The 25,251-nt window shown below is 42.3% G+C and overlaps 1 pseudogene; it reads left to right on the top strand.

Annotated features, from left to right (window-relative positions):
* The first annotated feature begins 728 nt into the window (after positions 1-728).
* Positions 729-1,916, top strand: LOC129476677 (angiogenic factor with G patch and FHA domains 1-like; annotated as a pseudogene).
* Positions 1,917-25,251: the final 23,335 nt, after the last annotated feature.

Genomic DNA, 25,251 nt, shown 5'->3' with positions numbered 1-25,251 from the left:
GCAGCTGGAAGAACTCAGTAACGTACTCCTCTGTGGGAGAAATGGAGATAATAAAAGTCTGATATAGAAGTACTCACAGAGAACCATGATCCTTGGTCAGTCTAAGATTATTATTATCAGATCTACTCTAATGATGTTAGTCTTCAAATAAAGTGAGTGACTGAACTGTCAAAACAGCAAGATCATGATATTGAAATTCCTGCTTTGAATTCTAACTACCAGTTATAAATAGAAAATGATGCTTACCCTGGTACTGATAGGACAGCAAATGTTGAATGTAGACAAGAGGGTCATTTGCCTTAAATTCACAGGAGCCAGCATCTGCATTAGCAGCACAAGATACGTCCTTAGAAGTTTCGTCATTAGCTGGAAGTTTGAGAGTTGCAGCAGAAGCGGCTTTATCACAGACTGGATTTAGTTATGATGAAAATGCTGGACTGTATTTTGACCACAGCAGTGGTTTCTATTAAGATTCTGAGAATCAAATATATTATGATTTAATTTATTACTACTGTGATGTGGAAAGTGGTCACTATCGATTTCATTCTCGAGTAGATTTGCAACCTTATCAGACTTATAGCACAAAACAAAAAAAAAAACTTGAGAAAAGAAAGGATCCAGATTCTTCTACCAAAAAAAAAAAAATGAAGAAAAGGATTTGAATTCAGAGGATCAAGAAGCCTTCAGTGTTGAACATACAAGCTGCAATGGGAAACACAATTTCACAAATGTGAAAAAAAGCCAAAATAGGCATTCGTCACAAAAATAATCCCCCAAAATTCACTGTTCCAGTTAGTGGAAATACTATGGAATCTCCTCTTAATGAAAACATCTCAATTCAACTTTAAGGATGAGAAAATCACAGAGACTCACAGTGAACCAGAAGAAGGTGAAATTACAGACTCTCAGACAGAGGGTAGTTATGATGAAGGCGCTACCGGGAAAGGCAATGCAACTGCAAAAATCCTGAGGAGGAAGATGAGGAAAAAGTGTGGCCCTCATATATGAGGGTAACTGTCATTAGATCACCCGTGTTACAGACAGGATCACTCTTCATCATTACTGCTGTGAAACCTGCTACAAATGGAAGGGAAAATGATACAGAGCATACTCTTCGAATGCCTGAAGTTGGTGTAAGTTTCATGCAGAGATTTATTTTGACCATGACTTACAAAGTTATGTCCTTTTGGATCAGGCCGTTAAAATGGAACAATTGTTAATGGAAAATGGATTGTTCAGCTGAAAACTAAATGTGACCCTTATGAACCTGAGCATGGAGAGAAAGTGAAAGTTGGAGACATTGTGTTATCTTATTACATTCACCCTGGCAGTAATAGCTGTGTTGGATGTGAACCAGGGCAGGTTAGAGCTCACCTTTTCCTTGATAAGAAAGATGAATCATTTGTTGGTCCATCATTAACTAAGAAGGAAACGAGCTGGAAAGAAGAAAATGATTTTAAAAATATGTGAATAAAATATGGTTTACAGAATACAGACTACAAAGATGATAAGATACTGGAGAATCAAAGATATAAAGATACAGCTGGAAAACATAGGAAGCAGATTGGAAGTCAAGGAAATTTCCAAAGAGATGATGTTCCTGCATCTGTTCATTCTGAAATTACTGATAGCTACAAAGGTCAGAAGATGTTGAAAAAGATGTGTTGATAACAGGAGAAGGCCTGGGGAAGGATGGTGGGAGAATAAAAACTCCAATACAGCTTCAGCTTCGGCAAACACATGCAGGATTGGAGACAGAAAAACCATCCTCAATTAAAGAGACTCACCTTCTCCACAACGATAACAACAACAACTGGGAAAAAGCACAGGAGAGGTTTGCTGGAAATTTTCCAGAAACTAAACTTCAAAAAGATGACCTAGGAACCATTCCTTGGGTAAAAGGGACTGAGGAGTGAAGGTTAATCACAGAAGAAAACTCAAGTTTTTTCATAAATAGAGTTTGGAAACTCTTATTTTATTGCAGAATGTTTCTCCCCAAAAAAGTCAGTGGCACAAGAAAGCTATGCCAAAATTTACCCCTTCCTGATTCAGAAATGTGTAATAAAATGTGGTTTGCAGCTTTTAAATACATTTTTTAAACTAATTATTAGTGACCGAATTAAGTTATGCAGTAAGTGAACTAAAGTTCACAGGGCACAGATAAGTTTATCAAACTTTACTATTTTATCTTGTCATTTACAACATCCATATAAGCAATTAGCCATATGAGCAAAATTCATATAACGACTTAAACGTTCATTTGTCCTTGTCTCCATATATTCATACTAGTATGCGCAGAAAATACAGCAAAAGAAACATCTAAAGTCTATAAAAATAAACCTGACAATATACATTCTTTTTTATGCCCTTCAGTACCTAGATAAAAAATGTTGAGACAACGTGAATAGTGATGCGTATATTTTCTTATATTTGGAATAGCCTAAATCATATTAAAGAACAAATGAACAAGTGGCATGTCACAGAAAATTCATCTTTTATTGTTTTCTTCGGTGAAGAATCTGAATTTATTGATATACACTATACATTCAGCATTTGTATTTGGTTTGTTTCATAGCTAATGAAATGTTTATACATGAACAAATGAGTACAGTATTGAAATAATCTATGTGCTGGCATTCAAACTTTTAATAAATACCATTGCAGGCAATGAAGTTGTGCCAGAAAAATCTGATTTTGAGTACAAGAGAACTACGTAGCCAGGACCTCAAGCTCAATATATTTATTGAAAATATCCTAAATTGCCATAAAACATTATAATGTTAAATTACTCATTTCAATAAAATATGAATTAAACAAAAAATACAAATGACATCTTTTATGGATCAGGGAAGTGCTAATGAGACAGAATGGCCATTGAAGACAAAAGGTCTGAATACAGGTAAATAATTTTACTCATATTAGTTACATGTTAGAGAAAACAATACTTCTGACCATACACTATTTATTGCAGTGGAGTATTTGAAAAATATTTACATAATGTATAATTAATTTTCTAATGGTATAAAAGTAATCACACTCTACAAATTATTACAATACGGTCTATTGATGAGAGGAGCGTTTCAAATGAAAAAAACTTGGAATTTCTCATGGTGATAGATGCCATCGAAAATCTATGAAAAATATTTCACTCATATATGCACTTATTGATATTTCTGCTTTTCAGAAAAATAATATACTTTAAACACTTAATGCAGACCATTAAAATCCCCAAGAAGTTACAAGAATTCACAGAATGCCTAATATAGTTGAAAGGAAATTAAGAAAACTTCCCAGGACTGGAAGTAAATAAAGGTAATGATCCAGAGAAGTAATCAACCTAAGAGGCCAGAGCTCCATTCAGATGCGTCTGATTACAGGAATGTCAGGTCCATGTGGGTTGTTCCCTTCTGACAAGGCAAATGGAATAAACAAAGAGACACTGCCTGCAGGCATTGGAATGTGGTGTCTCCCGTATGTGAGGATTAAATTATAAATTATGTTGCACACAAGGAGATGAGCTACTGGGGTGAAGCATCAGAAGAAATTATATGGCACATAAATCTCAGATATTGAATTTGTATTTAAGTGTTTAAGTCAATATAATGGAAAAACAAGAAAGCAAAATAATGTGGAAAGAAACTACGAGCTTGTCAAGCTATCTTTGAAAAAGAGGCAAATGAAAAGTAAAGCATTGAAAGTTTTGTAAAACAATTTAATGTACAACATACAAATTACATATTAAAATAGGCTGAGCCAAAAAGAGGACTAGTATAGTGAAATGCTGATCACAATTAATGTAGTCACATGTATTATAGAAGGCAAATTAATAGAAAATATAAATATATTTATATATGAAGATTAGATTGAGAAGAAATAAAAAGCATTTAATTGTTTTACCAGACTCTGTAAAGAGGAAGGCAACAGACAAAGAATCAGTGACTCATAAGTTTCAGAAATTGGAAACGAGACATGAATCCTTTAAAAGTTTAGGGTGTAATATATGAAAAAACGGTAAATTAAGAAATACTTAGAAGAAATAGTGGTTTGGATTATTGTGAATAATGCTTAATAGACATGAGAGTGCAGTTACCTTTTCTGACATGCTTATTATGTTTCCTTTTTATATAAACCCAGCAATGAGCTTGCTGGATCATATGGTGGTTCTGTTTATAATTTATCAAAAAACCTCCATACTGTTCTCCCTATAGAAATGAGAAATGATTGTACTAACTTAAATTCCTACCAACAGTGTATAAGTGCCCATCTACAGAATGAATAAAGAAAATGTCATACACACACACACGCACACATACACAGGAATAATGTTCAGTCATAAAACAGAATGAAGTTCTGTCATTTGTGTCAACATGGATGAGGCTAGAGGACATTTTGTTAAGTGGAATAAGCCAGGCACAGAAAGAAAAAGACCACATGCTCTCACTCATGTGACATCTGAAGAAGTCCATCTCATAGAAGTAGACGGTAGGATGATTGTTACCAGAGGTTAGTGATGGCAGAAGGATGAGGGAGTGGGGAGAGCTTTGTCACTGGGTACAAAGTTACAGCTAGGGTGGAGCCAAGATGGCAGAATAGGAACAGCTCCGGTCTTCAGATCCCAGCCTGAGCCACACAGAAGACGGGTGATTTCTGCATTTCTGTTTGAGGTACCGGTTTCATCTCAGTAGGGAGTGCCAAACAGTGGGTGCAAGACAGTCGGTGAAGCGCACGGTGCGCGAGCCAAAGCAAGGAGAGGCATTGCCTCACTCGGGAAGCGCAAGGGGTCAGGGAGTTCCCTTTCCTAGTCAAAGAAAGGGGTAACAGATGGCACCTGGAAAATCGGGTCAGTCCCACCCTAATACTGCACTTTTCCAACAGGCCTGGCAAACGGCACACTAGGAGATTGTGTCCTGCACCTGGCTCAGAGGGTCCTATGCCCACGGAGTCTCGCTGATTGCTAGCACACCAGTCTGAGATCAAACTGCAAGTTGGCAGTGAGGCTGGGGGAGGGGCACCCCCCATTGCCCAGGATTGCTTAGGTAAACAAAGCAGTCAGGAAGCTCCAACTGGGTGGAGCCCACCACAGCTCAAGGAGGCCTGCCTGCCTCTGTAGGCTCCACCTCTGGGGGCAGGGCACAGACAAACAAAAATTCAGCAGGAACCTCTGCAGACTTAAAAGTCCCTGTCTGACTGACAGCTTTGAAGAGAGTAGTGGTTCTCCCAGCACGCAGCTGGAGATCTGAGAACGGACAGACTGCCTCCTAAAGTGGGTCCCTCACCCCTGAGCAGCCTAACTGGGAGGCACCCCCCAGTAGGGACAGACTGACACCTCACTTGGCCGGGTACTGCTCTGAGACAAAACTTCCAGAGGAACTATCAGACAGCTGAACTTGTGGTCTCACGAAAATCCGCTGTTCTGCAGCCACCATTGCTGACACCCAGCCAGACAGGTCTGGAGTGGACTTCTAGTAAATTCCAACAGACCTGCAGCTGAGGGTCCTGTGTGGTAGAAGGAAAACTAACAAACAGAAAGGACATCCACACCAAAAACCCATCTGTACATCACCATCATCAAAGACCAAAAGTAGATAAAACCACAAAGATGGGGAAAAAAACAGAGCAGAAAAACTGGATACTCTAAAAAGCAGAGCACCTCTCCTCCTCCAATGGAATGCAGTTTCTCACCAGCAACAGAACAAAGCTAGATGGAGGATGACTTTGACGAGTTGAAAGAAGAAGGCTTCAGACGATCAAAATACTCTGAGCTATGGGAGGAAATTCAAAACAATAGCAAAGAAGTTAAAAACTTTGAAAAAAATTAGATGAAAGGATAACTAGAATAACCAATGGAGAGAAGAGCTTAAAGGAGCTGATGGAGCTGAAAGCCAAGTGTCAAGAACTACAAAAAGATTGCAGAAGCCACGGTAGCAGATGTGATCAACTGGAAGAAAGGGTATCACTGATGGAAGATGAAATGAATGAAATGAAGTGAGGAGGGAAGTTTAGAGAAAAAAGAATAAAAAGAAATGCACAAAGCCTCCAAGAAATTTGGGACTATGTGAAAAGACCAAATCTACGTCTGACTGGTGTATCTGAAAATGACGGGGAGAATGGAATCAAGTTGGAAAACACTCTGCAAGATATTATCCAAGAGAACTTCCCCAATCTAGCAAGGCAGGCCAACATTCAGATTCAGGAAATACAGAGAACACCACAAAGATTCTCCTCGAGAAGAGCAACTCCAAGACACATAATTGTCAGATTCACCAAAATTGAAATGAAGTAAAAAATGTTAAGGGCGGCCAGAGAGAAAGGTCGGGTTACCCACAAAGGGAAGCCCATCAGACTAACAGCTGATCTCTCGGCAGAAACTCTACAAGCCGGAAGAGAGTGGGGGCTGATATTCAACATTCTTAAACAAAAGAATTTTCAATCGAGAATTCATATCCAGCCAAAATAAGCTTCATAAGTGAAGGAGAAATAAAATACTTTACAGACAAGCAAATGCTGAGAGATTTTGTAACTGCCAGGCCTGCCCTAAAAGAGCTCCTTAAAGAAGCGCTAAACATGGAAAGGAACAATTTGTACGAGCCCCTGCAAAAACATGCCAAATTGTAAAGACCATCAAAGCTAGGAAGAAACTGCATCAACTAACGAGCAAAATAACCAACTAACATCCTAATGACAGGATCAGATTCACACATAACAATATTAACTTTAAATGTAAATGGGCTAAATGCTCCAATTAAAAGACACAGACTGGCAAACTGGATAATGAGTCAGGACCCATCAATGTGCTGTATTCAGGAAACCCATCTCACGTGCAGAGACACGCATAGACTCAAAATAAAAGGATGGAGGAAGATCTATCAAGCAAATGGAAAACAAAAAAAGGCAGGGGTTGCAATCCTAGTCTCTGATAAAATAGACTTTAAACCAACAAAGACCAAAAGAGACAAAGAAGGCCATTACATAATGGTAAAGGGATCAATTCAACAAGAAGAGCTAACTATCCTAAGTATATATGCACCCAACACAGGAGCACTCAGATTCGTAAAGCAAGTCCTGAGTGACCTACAAAGGGACTTAAACTCTCACACAATAATAATGGGAGGTTTTAACACCCCACTGTCAACATTAGACAGATCAATGAGACAGAAAGTTCACAAGGATATCCAGGAATTGAACTCAGCTCTACATAAAGTGGACCTAATAGACATCTACAGAACTCTCCACCCTAAATCAACAGAATATACATTTTTTTAGCACCACACCTATTCCAAAATTGACCACATAGTTGGAAGTAAAGCTCTCCTCAGCAAATGTAAAAGAACAGAAATTATAACAAACTGTCTCCCAGACGACAGTGCAATCAAACTATAACTCAGGATTAAGAAACTCACTCAAAACAGCTCAACTACATGGAAACTGAACAACCTGCTCCTGAATGACTATTGGGTACATAATGAAATGAAGGCAGAAATAAAGACATTCTTTGAAACCAATGAGAACAAACACACAACATACCAGAATCTCTGGGACACATTCAAAGCAGTAAGTAGAGGGAAATTTATAGCACTAAATGCCCACAAGAGAAAGCAGGAAAGATCCAAAATTAACACCTTAACATCATAATTAAAAGAACTAGAAAAGCAAGAGCAAACACATTCAAAAGCTAGCAGAAGGCTAGAAATAACTAAAATCAGAGCAGAACTGAAGGAAATAGAGACGCAAAAAGCCCTTCAAAAAATGAATGAATCCAGGAGCTGCTTTTTTGAAAATATCAACAAAATTGATAGGCCACTAGGAAGACTAATAAAGAAGAAAAGAGAGAAGAATCAAATAGATGCAATAAAAACTGAAAAAGGGGATATCATCGCCGATCCCACAGAAATAAAATCTACCATCAGAGAATACTACAAGCACCTCTAGGCAAATAAACTAGAAAATCTAGAAGAAATGGATAAATTCCTCGACAAATACACCCTCCCAAGACTAAACCAGGAAGAAATTGAATCTCTGAATAGACCAATAACAGGTTCTGAAATTGTGGCAATAATCAATAGCTTACCAACGAAAAAGAGTCCAGGACCTGATGGATTCACAGCTGAATTCTACCAGAGGTACCAGAAGGAACTGGTACCATTCCTTCTGAAACTATTCCAAGTGATAGAAAAAGAGGGAATCCTCCCTAACACATTTTATGATGCCAGTATCGTCCTGATACCAAAGCCTGGCGGATACTTAACCAAAAAAGAGAATTTCAGACCAATATCCTTGATGAACATTGAGCAAAAATCCTCAATAAAATACTGGCAAACCGAATCCAGCAGCACATCAAAAAGCTTATACACCATGATCAAGTGGGCTTCATCACTGGGATGCAAGGCTGGTTCAACATACACAAATCAATAAATGTAATCCAGCATATAAACAGAACCAAAGACAAAAACCACATGATTATCTCAATAGATGCAGAAAAGGCCTTTGACAAAATTCAACAACCTTCATGCTAAAAACTCTCAATAAATTAGGTATTGATGGAACATATCTCAAAATAATAAGAGCTATCTATGACAAACCCACAGCCAATATCATACTGAATGGGCAAAAACTGGAAGCATTCCCTTTGAAAACTGGCACAAGACAGGGATGTCCTCTCTCACCACTCCTATTCAACATAGTGTTGGAAGTTCTGGCCAGAGCAATCAGGCAGAAGAAAGAAATAAAGGGTATTCAATTAGGAAAAGAGGAAGTCAAATTGTACCTGTTTGCAGATGACATGATTGTATATCTTGAAAACCCCATCGTCTCGCCCAAAATCTCCTTAAGCTGATTAGCAACTTCAGCGATGTCTCAGGATACAAAATCAATGTACAAAAATCACAAGCATTCTTGTACACCAATCACAGACAAACAGAGAGACAAATCATGAGTGAACTCCCATTCACAATTGCTTCAAAGAGAATAAAATACCTAGGAATCCAACTTACAAGGGATGTGAAGGACCTCTTCAAGGAGAACTACAAACCACTGCTCAATGAAATCAAAGAGGATACAAACAAATGGAAGAACATTCCATGCTCAAGGGTAGGAAGAATCAATATCGTGAAAATGTCCATACTGCCCAAGGTAATTTATAGACTCAATGCCATTCCCATCAAGCTACCAATGACTTTCTACAAACAGTTGTAAAAAACTACTTTAAAGTTCATATGGAATCAAAAAAGAACCTGCATCACCAAGTCAATCCTAAGCCAAAAGAACAAAGCTGGAGGCATCACTCTACCTGACTTCAAACTATACTACAAGGCTACAGTAACCAAAACAGCATGGTACTGGTACCACAACAGAGACATAGATCAATGGAACAGAACAGAGTCCTCAGAAATGATGCCGCATATCTACAACTATCTGATCTTTGACAAACCTGACAAAAACAAGAAATGGGGAAAGGATTCCCTATTTAATAAATGGTGCTGGGAAAACTGGCTAGCCATATGTAAAAAGCTGAAACTGGATCCCTTCCTTACACCTTATACAAAAATTAATTCAAGATGGATTAAAGACTTAAATGTTAGACCTAAAACCATTAAAATCCTACAAGAAAACCTAGGCAATACCTTTCAGGACATAGGCATGGGCAAGGACTTCATGTCTAAAACACCAAAAGCAATGGCAAGAAAAGCCAAAATTGACAAATGGGATTTAATTAAACTAAAGAGCTTCTGCACAGCAAAAGAAATTACCATCAGAGTGAACAGGCAACCTACAGAATGGGAGTAAATTTTTGCAACCTACTCATCTGACAAAGGGCTAATATCCAGAATCTACAATGAACCCAAACAAATTTACAAGAAAAAAACAAACAACCCCATCAAAAAGTGGGCAAAGGACATGAACAGACACTTCTCAAAAGAAGACATTTATGCAGCCAAAAAACACATGAAAAAATGCTCATCATCAGTGGCCATCAGAGAAATGCAAATCAAAACCACAGTGAGATACCATCTCACGCCAGTTAGAATGGCCATCATTAAAAAGTCAGGAAACAACAGGTGCTGGAGAGGATCTGGAGAAATAGGAACACTTTTACACTGTTGGTGGGACTGTAAACTAGTTCAACTATTGCGGAAGTCAGTGTGGCGATTCCTCAGGGATCTAGAACTAGAAATACCATTTGACCCAGCCATCCCATTACTAGGTATATACCCAAAGGACTATAAATCATGGTGCTATAAAGACACATGCACACGTATTTTTATTGTGGCACTATTCACAATAGCAAAGAATTGGAACCAACTCAGATGTCCAACTATGATAGACTGGATTAAGAAAATGTGGCACGTATACACCATGGAATACTATGCAGCTATAAAAAATGATGAGTTCATGTCCTTTGTAGGGACATGGATGAAACTGGAAAACATCATTCTCAGTAAACTATAACAAGGACAAAAAACCAAGCACCGCATGTTCTCACTTATAGGTGATAATTGAACAATTAGAACTCATGGACACAGGAAGGGGAACATCACATTCCGGGGACTCTTGTGGGGTGAGGGGAGGTGGGAGGGACAGCGTTAGGAGATATATCTAATGTTAAATGACGATTTAATGGGTGCAGCAAAACAACATGGCACATGGATACGTATGTAACAAACCTGCACATTGTGCACATGTACCCTAAAACCTAAAGTATAATAATAAAAAAGTAAAAAAATAAAAAATATAAAAAAAGGTTACAGCTAGGAAGAATAAATCCTGGTGTTCTATTACACAGCACGATTACTATAGCTAATAATAATGTACCGTTTATTCTATAATAGCTTGAAGCAAGGACTTTGAACTCTATTAGCACAAGGAAATCAATGTTTAAAGTGTTAAATATGCTAATTACGCTGGTTGGATCACTGTACAGTGTATATGGTACAATGTGATGCAGTGACACATCATATAATTAACACATGATAGTTACATATGTTTATGGAGTGCAATGTTATGTTTCACTGCATCCCACTGTACCATGTAGTATGATGCAGTGAAACATCACACTGTACCCCATAAATATTACTGGTTCAGCAGGGAACTCTGGGACACAGAGCAGCTCCGGGTTAGCCATGACCAGCAGCTTCACCTGTGTGGGGTAGCGAGAGGGGAAAGGCCCTGTGCTCGGCTGAGAGTTGACCCCTGACCCCATCCACTTTGACTGCTAGGTGCCAGCAGAGGTCAGGGACCCCTAACTTCAGGCAGAGGTAGGAAGCAACGTCACTGACTCTATCTTTTTTTTCTGAGAGAGTCTCACTCTATCACCCAGGCTGGAGTGCAGTAGTGTGATCTCGGCTCACTGCATCGTACATAGAGGTGTACGTCAGAATCACACCTGCAGGAAGGTCCCTGGGTGAGATTAACAGTCTCATATAGAGGTGTACGTCAGAATCACACCTGCAGGAAGGTTCCTGGGTGAGATTAACAATCCCACATAAGTGCTGGTTCTAGGTATGAGAGTCAAAGCCTCCTGTATGTTGCGTCTATGTACATAAGTCACAATCTCAATGGTGGAATGGATTTTTCCATGAAAGCCTTAATGCCTTTTGAATATTAAGTTATCTTAATGGAGTCACAAGCTCACAAGTGTTTGGGATCTTGATCAGGGAGTCACAAACCCACTTGTGGACAACATCCACTTATGAGAGCCAAGTTTCCAACTTTTGACTGCCTCTGGGTGTGAGATTCAGAACCTCCATTATGGGCTGTGTTCGTGTGGGAGAATGACAATTTTGACTGATGGCTGGGTTCAGGCAGGAGCCTTTCATCCTGCAGGTGTTGAGATAAATGATATTTCACAATACCCAAAATATGCTGGGTGCAGGCAAAAGAGGAGAGTCATATTAGCTGGTTGCTAGGTCCAGTTATATGTCACCACCTCCGTTTTTGGGAGGGCTAAGGCAGAAGAGGAGAGTCAGAGCTAAAGAAATGTCACAATATCCCTGTGGCAGGGCCTATGCATAAGAATTGCATCACCTAGTCATTGAACCAGCCATGTATTACAATGTACAATGTATGCAGGGCCCAGGCAAGAAAGGAGAGTGTATCACATAGGTACTGGATCTAGCGATGTGTCACAATACCCCCTGAGGGGAGGCTCCAGGCAACAGGGTAACATTACCTAAGTGAAGTGCCCAGAGGGATGTTTAAATGCCTCTGGTGAGTAGGATTTTGAAAAAGGAGAAGTTACATAACCTCGGGGCCAGGCCTAGCTGTGTGTCACATTCATCTCTAAGACGGAGCCCAGACATGAGAGAAAAGTCACATCATGTAGGTACTGGGCAAAGCAATATGTCACAATCCTTACTGTAAGCAGGCACTAGGAAGAAGTAGAGAGTCACATAGTCTAGATGATGGCCCAGAGGTATTTGACAGTGAGTCCTGTAGGTAGGGACCAGGCAGAAGAATCACTTCACCCATGTGCTGTGCCCAGTTATAAGTCACACTTCCCTCTGTGGGCATGACCAAGGCAGGGAGAAGAGTCACATCATTCCGGTGCTTGGCCCAAAGATATGTTACAATCTCTCTTAGCGGCAATGCTCAGGTAAGAGAGGAGAGTCACATCAAATATGTAATGGACCCAGAGCTATGTCACAAGGCCTTCTGTGAACTTGATTCAGGCAGAAGATTCACATCAACTTTGTGCTAAGCCCAGCAACATGTCACAAACTCTTCTGTGTAAAGGGACCAGACAGGAAAAGAGAATCACATCACCAGGCCAATGAGCACAGAGATCTGTCACAATGCCCCTTGTAGGCAGGGCCCAGGCAGAGGAGTTACATCGCCTGGGTAGTGGACCCAGCAATATACCACAGTGTCCCATATGGGCACAACCCAGAGAGTCACATAACCTGGGTGCCAGGCCAAGCTATATAGAACGATGCTTCCTGTGGGCAGCGCCAAGGCAGAAGACGGGACTCACATCACCCGGGTGCAAGATCTCGCGATAGGTCAAAATGCTCACTGTGGGCAGTGCCAGTGAAGGAGAATAGAGTTACACGCTCAATGCGTTGGATCCAGCAATATGTTAATATCTCATCAGTGGGCTGGGTCCATGCAAGAGCATCAAGTCACTCAGGTGCTAGGCAATGGGAAATTTCACCATGAAACCTGCAGAATGGTCTGGGAATGAGATTAACAATCCCACAACTGTCACAGTTGTAGGCATGACATTCAACACCTCTTTTATGTTGGGTCTAAGCCCATGAGTAACCTTCTCAACACCAGACTGGATTTGTGCATGAGAGCCTCAATTCCTCTGCAGACTGTGTCACCTTAGTGAAGTCAACCTCAGAGTTGTGCTGAATCTTGGTCTGAGAGTCACCAACCCATGAGTATCCATATATAAGTCAATTTTTCCCACCTTTGACTGACTGCAGGTGTGAGATTCAGAACCTCAACAGTGACCAGTGTTCATGTGAGAGGATGACAATATTTACTGTTGGCTGGGTATGCATATGAGTGCCACAATCTCACCTTTGTGCTTTTCCCAATTAGCACTCTCTGTGTACTACCCAATGGTGCTATGAATGAGAGTTGCAATCAACTTTGAGACCTTCCTTCTGGTAGGGACTCATGATCGTGCCTGAGGCATTAAGCCTGGGTATGAGAGTCACTAACTAGGTCAGGATAGGAGAGTCCTCCCTTGCCTATAAGCTGGGTTTAGAAATGAGCCACCATGTCAACCCTGGTTGAATGTTTATATATGAACACGGGCCTAGCACCAAGGTGATGTGAGCCTTTGGCCTAGACACTTCAAGCAGGAGGCAATGTGACATATCTCTGGGCCTAACAACTATTTGATGTGACCTGCTTTTTTACCTGAGCTTTTCCCATAAAAGAGATGTGACATATGTTTAGACCCAGCACCTGGGTGATGTGGCTCTCCTTTTTTGACTGAGCCCTGTGTATTTTGGGTAGTCTGACATATCCCTGGACCTAACATCTGGAAGATAAGAAGATCCAGCATGGGCCCTGCCTAAAAAGTTTTGTGACATATTTCTACATTAATACCTTGGAGATGTGACTCTCCTCTGTTACCTGGGCTTTGCCCATAAGAGAGATTGTTACGTACCTCTGCAGCAAGCACCTAAATGCAGTGACTCTTCTTTCTTGCCAGGGTCATGCCCGCAGAGGAAAGCGTGGCTATCGCTTTTTCCAGCACACCAGTTATGTGATTATTCTGCCTGATCTCTGCTCACAGGAGCCATTGTGACATATCCCTGGGCCGAGAAACTATTTAATATGACTCTCCTCTATTACCTCAACTTTGTGCATAGAATAAATTGTGACATATCTCTGGGTCCAGCACTTAGGTGATGTGACTCCTTCTGTGCATTGACTACGCCCACAGGAAGGAGGCTGATTTATTGCTGTGTTGACAGCTGATGTGATACCTCGGTCCTTGTCTTCTTAGTTTATAATAATTTAAACAAGAGACACACAGAAAAGAAGTACAGCATAATTTATTGGAAAAGAAAAAAATGAAAGTTAAGTGCAGAATACAGTACAGGGTGAGAGAGATACTCCAGGGTGGGCTGCTCATAAGAGTGAGACGGCGTGGATTGTCGCTGGAGAAACGCCCTTATGGGAGATTTACATTATTATTAATAAGGAGGGGGGAAGAGGAGCTGCTAGTAAGCCTGTTCTGAGTGGTCTTCTGGGTGCACATGTGCAGTAGCTGCACATGCTTATTCATATTTTGCATGTCCCATTAGCATCTTACACCTCTAGCCAGGAGTGTGTTTTTGTTTGTTTGCTTGAGACAGAGTCTCGCTTTGTTGCCCAGGCTGGAGTGCGGTGGTGCAATCTCTGCTCACTGCAACCTCTGCCTCCTGAGTTCAAGCCATTCTCGTGCCTCGGCCTCCTGAGTAGCTGGGATTACAGGCACGTACGACCATACCTGGCTAATTTTTGTATTTTTAGTCAAGACGGGGTTTCACTATGTTGGCCAGTCTAGTCTTGAGCTTCTAGTTTCAAGTGATCCATTCTTCTCAGCCCCCAAAGTGCTGGGAGTACAGATGTAAGCCACCGTGCCCAGCTGGGGGGTGTATTTTTTGCTATTAAAATAAGCAAAAGTTAAGTTTGAGGACAGGGAAAATCAAAATGCAAGTGCTCTCTAGAACAGAAAGTGCTTAATGAAGATAACTTTGCTTAAATGAGCCCAATTACAATGTGAATGCTAAGGCTTATGGTGTGGGCTGTACAGTCACCACAGTTTCAATGAAGGGGTGGCTTTGCCCTTCCACACCTGTGGGTGTTTCTCGTCAGGTGGAACGAGAGTCTGAGAAAAGAAAGAGACACAGAGACAAAGTATAGGGAAAGAAAAGTGGGCCCAGGGGACCGGCGCTCAGCATACTGAGGACACGCGCCATCACTGGTCTCTGAGTTCCCTCAGTATTTATTGATCATTATCCCTACCATCTTGGAGAGGGGGATGTGGCAGCACAATAGGGTAATAGTGGGGATAGGTTCAGCAGGAAAACATGTGAACAAATGTCTCTGTGTCATAAACAAGTTTAGAAACGGTGCTGTGCCTTGATGTGCACGTATACAAACATCTCGGTGCATTAAAGAACAGTATTGCCACCAGCATGTCTCAACTCCAGCCCTAAGGCAGTTTTCTCCTATCTCAGTATATAGAACATACAATTGGGTTTTACACCGAGACATTCCATTACCCAGAGACGAGCAGGAGAGAGATGCCTTCCTCTCATCTCAACTGCAAATAGGTCTTCCTCTTTTACTCATCCTTCTCAGCACAGACCATTTACGGGTGTTGGGCTGGGGGACGGTCAGGTCTTTCCTTTCCCAGGAGGCCATATCTCAGACTATCACATGGGGAGAAACCTTGGACAATACCTGGTTATCCTAGGCAGAGGTCCCTGTGGCCTTCCGCAGTGTTTTGTGTCCCTGGGTACTTGAGATTAGGGAGTGGTGATGACTTTTAACAAGCATACTGCCTTCAAGCACTTTTTTAACAACGCAAATTCTGCATAGCCCTAAATCCATTAAAACTTGAGTCAACACAGCAGAAGTCTCTGTGAACACAGAGTTGGGGCTAGGGTTACAGATTAACAGCATCTCAAGGCAGAAGAATTTGTCTTTGTGCAGAGCAAAATGGAGTCTCTTATGTCTACTTCATTCTACATAGACACAGTAAGAGTCTGATCTCTCTTTCTTTTCCCCACGTTTCTGTATCCCGAGATCATGGTCATTTTCTTGACTATCTATTCTGATCTATTCTGTCTCAATTTCCCCCTAAGAGATCTTAGGGTCATAATCATATTGGAGGTTGAGGGGCTAGTTCATTTTTTCTGCAGCTGTTTCCTGCTGAGTGGGTGTTATTCTGCCTAGCCTGGGCCCTAAAGTTTCTGCCTGTGTGATCTAACCTGGTGTAAACCATGTCATTCGTGGAACCAGCGGGCAAGATGTTGGCAGCCAAAGGTTGAAAGCCTTGCAAAGCCACCATGCAAACACGGAGTTGCCATAAGCAAGAGAGCAAGAAATCAGTTAACATTTTAAACAAAATTGGAACAAAGGTAAAAGCTGAAAGTATAGTAATGGCTATTACTATTAAAGAGAGCAAGGCAGGTAATAGACGTTGCTTTCATGTTCCCATGGAAATTCCTAGAGATTCAATTTTGTCTGCCTGGGTGATGATATTATTAATAATTTCTTGGATGAAACCAGGCTGATTGATCTCAAAAACAGCATTCTTCTTCTAGATATAAACATGCTCCTCTTTGCTCGGCTGAGAGAAGATCCCAGGCTCTTTGGTTTTGTCGGACTACGGTGGCCACGGAGTCTAGACGTTGTTGAAGTCTGTTGAGGCCTCTGCTGCTTGTTGTGGACCCATTGAGGTTTTCTGAGATAGTTTCTACTGGATTTCCAAGGCTCCACCTTATGGTGACATTTATGCTGCGAAAGTATTTTGCATTAAAATGGTAAAAGCAACAAACGTTTTAAGTATTTTCTATTTTTTGCTAATAAGCAAAATTTTGTGCAGCTAAGTAGGCAGCAGTCATTCGGTCCATTCATGGATGGTACAGTGAATGGTGGTCAAAGTTAGAGCCTGGAAGCCTTCAGTAAATGTGCTGAAGTTGTCTGAGGGCCATCAGAGTTGTTGCTTATATTGGATTAGATCATTTACTGAGAGTAGAAAAAGCACTCTGATGGTGCTGTCTCCATTTGGGACTTTATGTAAGGGGAGCAATTTCTCTGGCCCTGGATGGTGTGAAATCCCACTGTGAGTAACTGCAGCTGGGCTGGTCTCTATTGTACTTGGCAAAGGCTGACAGAAAGGAGCATAAGGAGGCGGTGAAACAAGCTTAGATTCTACAGAAGACTCTGATAGTGTGGGGACCCTGGGGATTCTAAAGGAGGTGTGGGCACCTGAGGGCCCCTGTCTAGAGCTGGTGTTGGGCTGTGGGGTCTGGGTTCCCTTCCCCTTAATAAGAGATGATCTTCTAATGCTTCTGAGGGGCTTCCTGCCTTACTAGGCTTTAGCCCGCAGGTGCTGCATAGAGCTGGGTTTTGTTGTCAGGCCATAAAGGCTTGCACATAGGATACTTCAGACCATTTTCCGTGATTTCCACAGAAAAGATCTAGCTGTAGGATGGAGTTAAAGTTCACAGTCTCATTTTCCAGCCATGTTTTGTCAGCTAATCTGTAGGCAGGCTAAATAGTGTTACAAAAGAAGATAAGGTTTTCTTTTTTCTAAGTTCATTTAGCCAAAAGCTGTTCTAATTTTTAGATATACATCCCAGGGGTGTTTCAGTGACAGTAGAGGAAGCGGCTCCCACGGTGCCGAGAGAATCCTGCAATGACAGAACTTTTGCTCAAGTCCAGAAGGCTGTGGGCATCCTCATGAGGCAAGTGGAACCACCAAGGTGTCCAGCGCATCCCCTCAAAACCCCGTTAACGGAAGCTCTAGGAGGTCATAGGCATTTGCCATACACCGTCCTAGCTCTAAGCAGCGGTGGACATCTCCAGCCCTACCAAGATGACCCACACTGCTGGCTGGGGAGCAGATGTCTGACTGACAAGCCTTGCCCTAATTCACTGGTTTGCCATTTGTGATGTCCAATTAAAACGCCTGGAATGCTCAGATTCAATCCCTATGACCGGGCATCTACATGACTGTCCATCTTTTGTTCAGCAAAGAAAGCCTGTTGAAGAACAATTTCAAAGAGATGGGAAATGCATAAAGCCTGAAGTTATAGGGTTCTCTTAATGCGCCGTTCCAAACAAAAAAATTTTGTAAACAGAAAACCTGACCAGAAAATACATTACAATAGCCACTAGGTGGCGATCGAGTATTGCTGAAGGGACAGCAAACGATAAGCTGAGTCTGAACTGTGGCCAGAAAGATGTGAAACTAAGCAGGCAAATATGAAATATTGAGGGCAACCCATGTGGTTAGTGTATTTATCGACACCACAGAAGCAGCAGTCAAAAGGAGAGCGCACATATATTCTCCCTCTAAAGAATACAGGTGACTGAAAAACGTTTCCCCCAGAACTTTACTGAAACAGCGCTGGAACAAGAAGCGCTAGTTAACCAGGTAGTCTGGAACTGCCATAGTATTCACTGTAAGTAAAGAGAAACTCAAATTAATGAAGCAGACAAACCTCGCCCCAGGTCATGGCACCAGAAATATTGATGGCTGATGTAATACCTTGGTTCTTATCTTCTTAGTTTAAAAGAATTTAAACAAGAAACATGCAGCAGAAGATGTACAGCATAATTTATTGCAAAAAAAGAGAATATTTTGAAAATTAAGTGCAGAATAGATGGTACAGTCTGAGAGGGAGATTCCAGGGCAGCCTGCTCATAAAATTGAGACAGCATTAATTATTGCTGGAGAAACCCTCTTTATGGGAGTTTTGTATGATTATTCATAAGAAGGTGGAAAGAAGTGTCACAGTAAGCATGTTCTGACTGGTTTTCTGGGTGCACAAGTGCAGTAGCTGTACACATTTGTGCATACGTTGCATGTCTCATTAGCATCTTAAATCTCCACCCAGGAATGTCTTTTTTACTATTAAAATATACAAAGGGTCAACTTGAAGACAGATAAAATCAAAATGCAAATGTTTTCTAGAAGTAAAAGTCCCTATTGAAGATAGAGGGTTTCAAATGACCCCAAGTGCTCCACATCTTAAAAGTTGCTCCAGTAAAGCTGGAACACTATCTGTTCCTGACGTAGCAGGTCCCATTTGTGGCTCTGAGCCACTGGCAAGCCAGGCCTGACTTGAGATGAGACTATTGATTTCAAGTGTAAAATGCCTAAATAGTCAGCAGCTTCAGGTTGGATTTTGGAGCTTGTCCACTTAAATGGGTTGATGAAAATGGCTCACAAGACTCACGCCTCGGAAATGGGATTTTCTCCATTGCTCTTAGCAGATTTTGTGCAACTCAGTAATTAACCTTTCTGATGCCTAGACTTTCAAATTCGTGAAAAAGGTGATTTGCCCTGCCTCTTCCTCCAGTGACGCGCACTTTCCCTGAGCCCGGTGCATGCTAGGATTGTAGCGCTGCAGCCCTGTGACCAAAGGGCTGGGAGCATTTATGAGACTGCAACTCCCAGCAAGGCCAGCGAGACATGCGGAGCCTCGTCCCTTCCTCCACTGATTAGCGCACGCTCCCTGTGAGCCTGGTGCATGCTGGGATTGCAGTGCTGCAGCCCTGTGACCAAAGAGCTTTGTTATAGTTATCTGTGAAGTGTTCGACAAACTACTTTACTTAATTATTACTGGAAGCAAGAACCTCAGTTGCGTTCACTTTTTGGATTTTATGTAAGTGAAATTGTGTAATATGTATACTTCTACATCTACTTTCTTCTATGCAACATTGTAGTTATGGTATTAATTCATGATATTGCAGATAGCTATAGTTTATTTAATTTTTTTTTTTTTTTACATAGTGGTAAAGTGTACATAAAATTAACCATTTTAACTATTGTAAGTGTGCAGCTCAGAAAAATTAACTACATTCACATTGTTTTGCAACTATCATTCCCATTCATAGGGACCTTCTTTCAACTTGCAGAAACAAAACTCTATACCCATTAAGTAAGCTCCTTATTATGCCCCCTCAGGCTCCTAGGAACCACTCTGATACTTGGGTTTCTAGAATTTCATTATTCTAAGTATCTCATGATTGGAATGATTCAGTATTTGTCCTTTTATAACTGGCTCATGTCACTGCACAATGTCCTTAAGGTTCATGCATGACATACCATGTGTCAGAATTTCCTTATTTTACATAGCTGAATAATATCCCACTGTATATATAAATCACATTTTATCTATTTATTCATTGATGGTAATTCAAACAACACTTGAGTAATTCAAACAGCTTTTTGGTGATGTGAGTAATACTGCTATGAACCTACGTGTACCTGTATTATTTTCTGTCTTTGCTTTCCTATCTTTTGCTGCATACCCAGATGTGAAATTGCTGGATCGTATGGTGAGATTATGTATAAATATTTTAGTTACTATGTTGTTATTTTATAGCAGCTGCAGCGTTTTACATTTCCACCAACAGTGTACAAGGGTTCTAATTGCACCACGTCCTCACCAACACTTGTGATTTTCTGTTTTGTTTTCTTTGTTTTGGTAGTAGCTGTGCTGATGGGTATTAAGTGATATGTCATTTGGGGTTAGATTTGCATTTCATTAATGATGAATTTTGTTGAGCATCTTTTCATGTGCATATTAGCCATTTTACATAATTTTTAGAGAAATGTCTGCTTAAGATTTTGCCAATATTTTAAACAGGTAGTTTCTTTTATTGTTGCTGAATTGTTCTTTGCAAATTCTGGATGGAGTCCGATTCATCTATTTTTCTTTTGTTTCTTGTGTTTTGGGTGTCCTGTTAAAAAAAAAAAAAAAAAACTGCCAGATACAGTGTATGACATGTTTCCCCTATATTTTGTTCTAAGAATTTTGTAGTTTTAGCTCTTACATTTGGGTATTTGATCCAGTTAGTTAATTTTTTCTTATGGTATAAATGAAGGGCCCAGGTTCATTCTTTTACATGTGGGTACCCAATTTCCCCTGCACCATTCTGCCTCCAACCTTCGATCCTGTGTGGGTTTACTTGGGGGTGCTTTGCCTCTGAGAAAGGAGGCGAGTGGACGCGGGGGGCAATACAGCCCTGACAACATCTTGACTTAAGCCCAGTAAGACACGTGAGCAACAGGCCCCCTTGCAGAGGGCAAAGCAACGTGGAATCCGAAACCACGCTTCAGTCGGCCTGAGTGTGACTCCTGTGTGGAGGGGAGTATCCGCCTTGCGCTCCGTTGCAGGCTCAACGTGGGGCTATCTCATCTGTGAACCATGTGGTTGAAAAATGGACAACCTGAGTCTCAGCTCATTGCTCTCTGGGCAATTCGCTCATTCCTTGGGAGACGAAATTCGTCTAAATCGCTCCTGGATGAAGTAACCCAGGCTGGTGATCCGGTGGGCTGGTGAGTGCCTCGAAGGCCGACGGGGCTGTGGGCCGAGCACTTAGCCTGCACTGGGCACCCAACATTTTCCCGGAGTGCGAGGTCTTGCTGGTCCTGGAGGTAGAAGACAGCTTTCCTCTCTGCCTTCCTCTCTCTGTGCCTTGATCCCTCCCTTCCTCCCTCCCTCCTTCCCTCTCTCCCTCCCTCTATCCCTCCATCCCTTCCAAGTTCGCTCTGTCCATCCGTTCTTTCCTCCCTCCATCGCTCCCATTCTCTCTGTCTCCCTTCCTCTCCTCCTCTCTGCCTGAGTTCCCTCCCGCGTAGAAAGGGCAGCAACCTGGTTTGTGCAGGGTCTCTGGTCTGCATTTAGCTGTCAGGCGCTCCACGGTGATGCCGAAGAAGCTGACGGGGCACGGGTAGGTGAATGACGTGGCGGGGGGAGGCAGAGGTGGCGAGACGCGGAAAGAAGAGCAGGCTGGCAGCTGCCCAGGCCAGTGATTCCTGGAATGGACGTCTCCTCCCGCCCCACTGAAGAACGCGGGTGGGTGGGGGGAAAAGGGATGAGAGCTCCGCCTGGGCTGGTTAGAAAACCTAGGCTGCTGCTTGCAAACCCGCACATGAGCAGTAGACAGTCCACCTCCCTGTACCTGGATGGGCTCTGGGATCCTGGGATGCTCAGGAATGAATGACAGCCCTCCTCTGAGTGGAGTCTGTCACGGGACCTGGAATTCAGGGATGCTAGGCAGATCAGCTGGAAGGGAAGACACGTCTCTCTATACCGAGTCAGAGGTTCACCACGAAAGAGAGGCCGCCACCCTGCCCCCATCCCGCCCCAACCCCGCGTCCTAAAGCTCCTCCAGCAGAGCCCGGTGTTCTTCCTGGCTGAGGAGTGGTTCCAGCGGAGCGGGCTCTTCCACGTCCTTCAGCTCCCCTAGTGGTGCCAGATATAGGAAGGGTTGTTCCTTTTGCTGAAACTCTGGGATCGACAGGAGCTCATCTAACAGGCTGGGGGTGGGTGTAGACGAGGGCCCCTGCTCCTGGAGCGGTTGGGAGGCGCCTGGATGGCTTGCATCTGTGCTTGATGCGGAGGCCCCCGGGGTCGCGAGCTTCGGAAGTGGAGGTGCCCAGTCTTCGGTTTCCCACACGGCCCTGGCGACCTGGGCCTCCAGCCCCACCGCGGAATTCGGTGGGTTGTGGCTTGTGCAAGCACACCTTGGCCCTGTGACTCAGCTTAAGGGGGCCCAAGCTGTCCCACTGAGCATGGGCCCAACAGGCTGCCATGCTGCGGGTCCTAGTCCTCCTGCCATTTGTTGGGGTGCGGAGGCCACCGGGGAGTCTGAGGGTGGGAGAGCCCCAGTTCCAGAAGATCCAGAGCTGCAAACAAAAAGTCCCACGTGCTGGGGCAGGTTGGGAGATTCCTTCTGCCTGCGCAGCCTGGCTGGGCCAGGGCCAGGCTGGGCCAGGCCTTGCTGCCTGGCTGACAAAAGCCCCTTGTGTGAGAGCCCCAGGGGAGCAGAGCGTGTGGGGTTTGGGAAGCCCCCTTCCCCACCCCCCAGTGTGGGTGAACTCGATTGAGGAGGGTGACACCCGCTGGGGGTGTTAATTAGTAACCACAGTGGCCTCAAAGAGCTCAAATTAATGGAAGAATTGCAAGTCTCTCACTTGAAGTCCAGAGCTAGAAATGATTAAGCTTAGTGAAGATGTAAAATTTTCATTGCTAGAGAGACGTCAACACTTGGCTTCAAAACTTCAAAGGATGGGCTGACTCTCTTTGAGGACCACTGCAATTGGTGACTTTAAGTTACAGCCAATGCTCATTGACCACTCTGAAAATCTCAGGGCCCTTAAGAATTATGCAAAATCTATTCTTTCTGTGCTCTAGAAATGGAACATCAGTCTGAGTGACAACACATCTGTTAACAGCATGCTTTACTGAATACTTTAATCCCACTATTGAGACCTACCACTCAGGGAAAAAAAAAAAAAGATTCCTTTAAACAGATTGCTGCTTGGCCAGGTGCAGTGGCTCACACCTGTAATCCCCACACTTTGGGAGGCCAAGGTGGGTGGATCACCTGAGGTCAGGAGTTGAAGACCGGCCTGTCCAAAATGATGAAACCCTGTCTCTACTAAAAATACAAAATCATTAGCCAGGCATGGTGGTGGTACCTGTAATTTCAGCTACTTGGGAGGCTGAGGCAGAAGAATGACTTGAACCCTGGAGGCAGAGGTTGCAGTGAGCTGAGACCATGCCACTGCCCTCCAGCCGGGGCAACAAGAGCGAAACTACGCAAAAGAAAAAAAAAAGAAAGAAAAGAAAAAACGAAAAAGATTGCTGCTTATTGACAATTCACCTAGCTACCCAGAAGCTTAGATGGAGATGTACTTGGAAATTAATGTTATTTTCATGGCTGCTAATACAATTTCTATCCTTCAGCCTGTGGATCAAGGAGTGGTTTTGACTTTCAAGTGATTTTATTAAATAATAAATACATTTTGTAAAGTTATAGCTGTCATAGATAGTGATTTCTTTGATGAATCCGGATAAACTGAGTTGAAAAGTTTTTGGAAAGGATTCACCATAAATCCTTTCATGATATTTCAACCTCCTCCCATAAATCACAAATGTCCTTAATAGCAATGCCATTAAGAACATTTGTGATTTATGGGAGGAAGTTGAAATATCAACATTAACAGGAGTTTGGAAGAAGTTGATTCCAGGCCTCATGGATGACTTTGAGGGCTCAGGATGTCAGTGGCGAAGTCCCTATAGATGTAGTAGAAATCGCAAGACAACTAGAATTAAAATTAGGGCCTTAAGATGAGATCAAATTGCTGTAAACTCATCATGAAACTTGAACAAATGGGGAGTTGCTTCTTATGGATGAGCAAAGAGAATATTTTCTTGAGATGGAATCTTCTGCAGGTGGAGATGCTATGAACATTGTTGAAATAACAACAAAGGATTTAGAATATTCCATAAACCTAGTTGATAAAGCAGCAGCAGGGTTTGAGAGGGTTTACTCCAATTTTGAAGGAAGTTCTACTGTGGATAAAATGCTATCAAACAGCATCACATGCTACAGGGAAATCTTTTGTGAAAGGAACAAACTTTATTGTTTTAAGAAATTGACACAGACACCCAACCTTCAGCAGCTCCCAGGCTGCTAAGTCAGCAGCCATCAATATAGAGGCAAGACCCTCACCAGCAAAAAGCTGATGGCTTGGTGAGGCTGAGATACTCATTAGTATTTTTCAGCAGTGAGGTATTTAAAGTTAAGGTATGCACATAGATTTTTAGACATAATGTGACTACTAATTAATTAATAATTAATTATTAAATACTCATTAGACTACAATATAGTTTAAGCATAGCTTTTAAAAGGCCTGGGAAACAAAATGTTCATGCGACTAACTTGATTGTAACATTTGCCTTATTGTGGTTGTCTGGAACCAAACCCACACTGTCTCTGAGTATGCTTGTAGGTTTTTGGTTGTTCTTTGTTTTGAGATGGGATTTCGCTCTGTCACCCAGGCCAGAGTGCATTGGCATGATCATAGCTCACTGCAGCCTCAAACTGCTGGGTCAAGTGATTTTTCTACTACAGCCTCCTGAGTAACTGGGACTACAGGCATGCAGCACTATGCCTGGCTTTTTTTTTTTTTTTTTTTTTTTGAGACGGAGTCTCGCTCTGTCGCCCAGGCTGGAGTGCAGTGGTGCTATCTCGGCTCACTGAAATCTCCACCTC

The sequence above is a fragment of the Symphalangus syndactylus genome, chromosome Y (genome assembly GCF_028878055.3).
Source record: "Symphalangus syndactylus isolate Jambi chromosome Y, NHGRI_mSymSyn1-v2.1_pri, whole genome shotgun sequence".
Lineage (NCBI taxonomy): Eukaryota > Metazoa > Chordata > Mammalia > Primates > Hylobatidae > Symphalangus > Symphalangus syndactylus.
The sequence above is the reverse complement of the archived record's forward strand: the minus strand, read 5'-3'. Positions and strand labels throughout refer to the sequence as shown.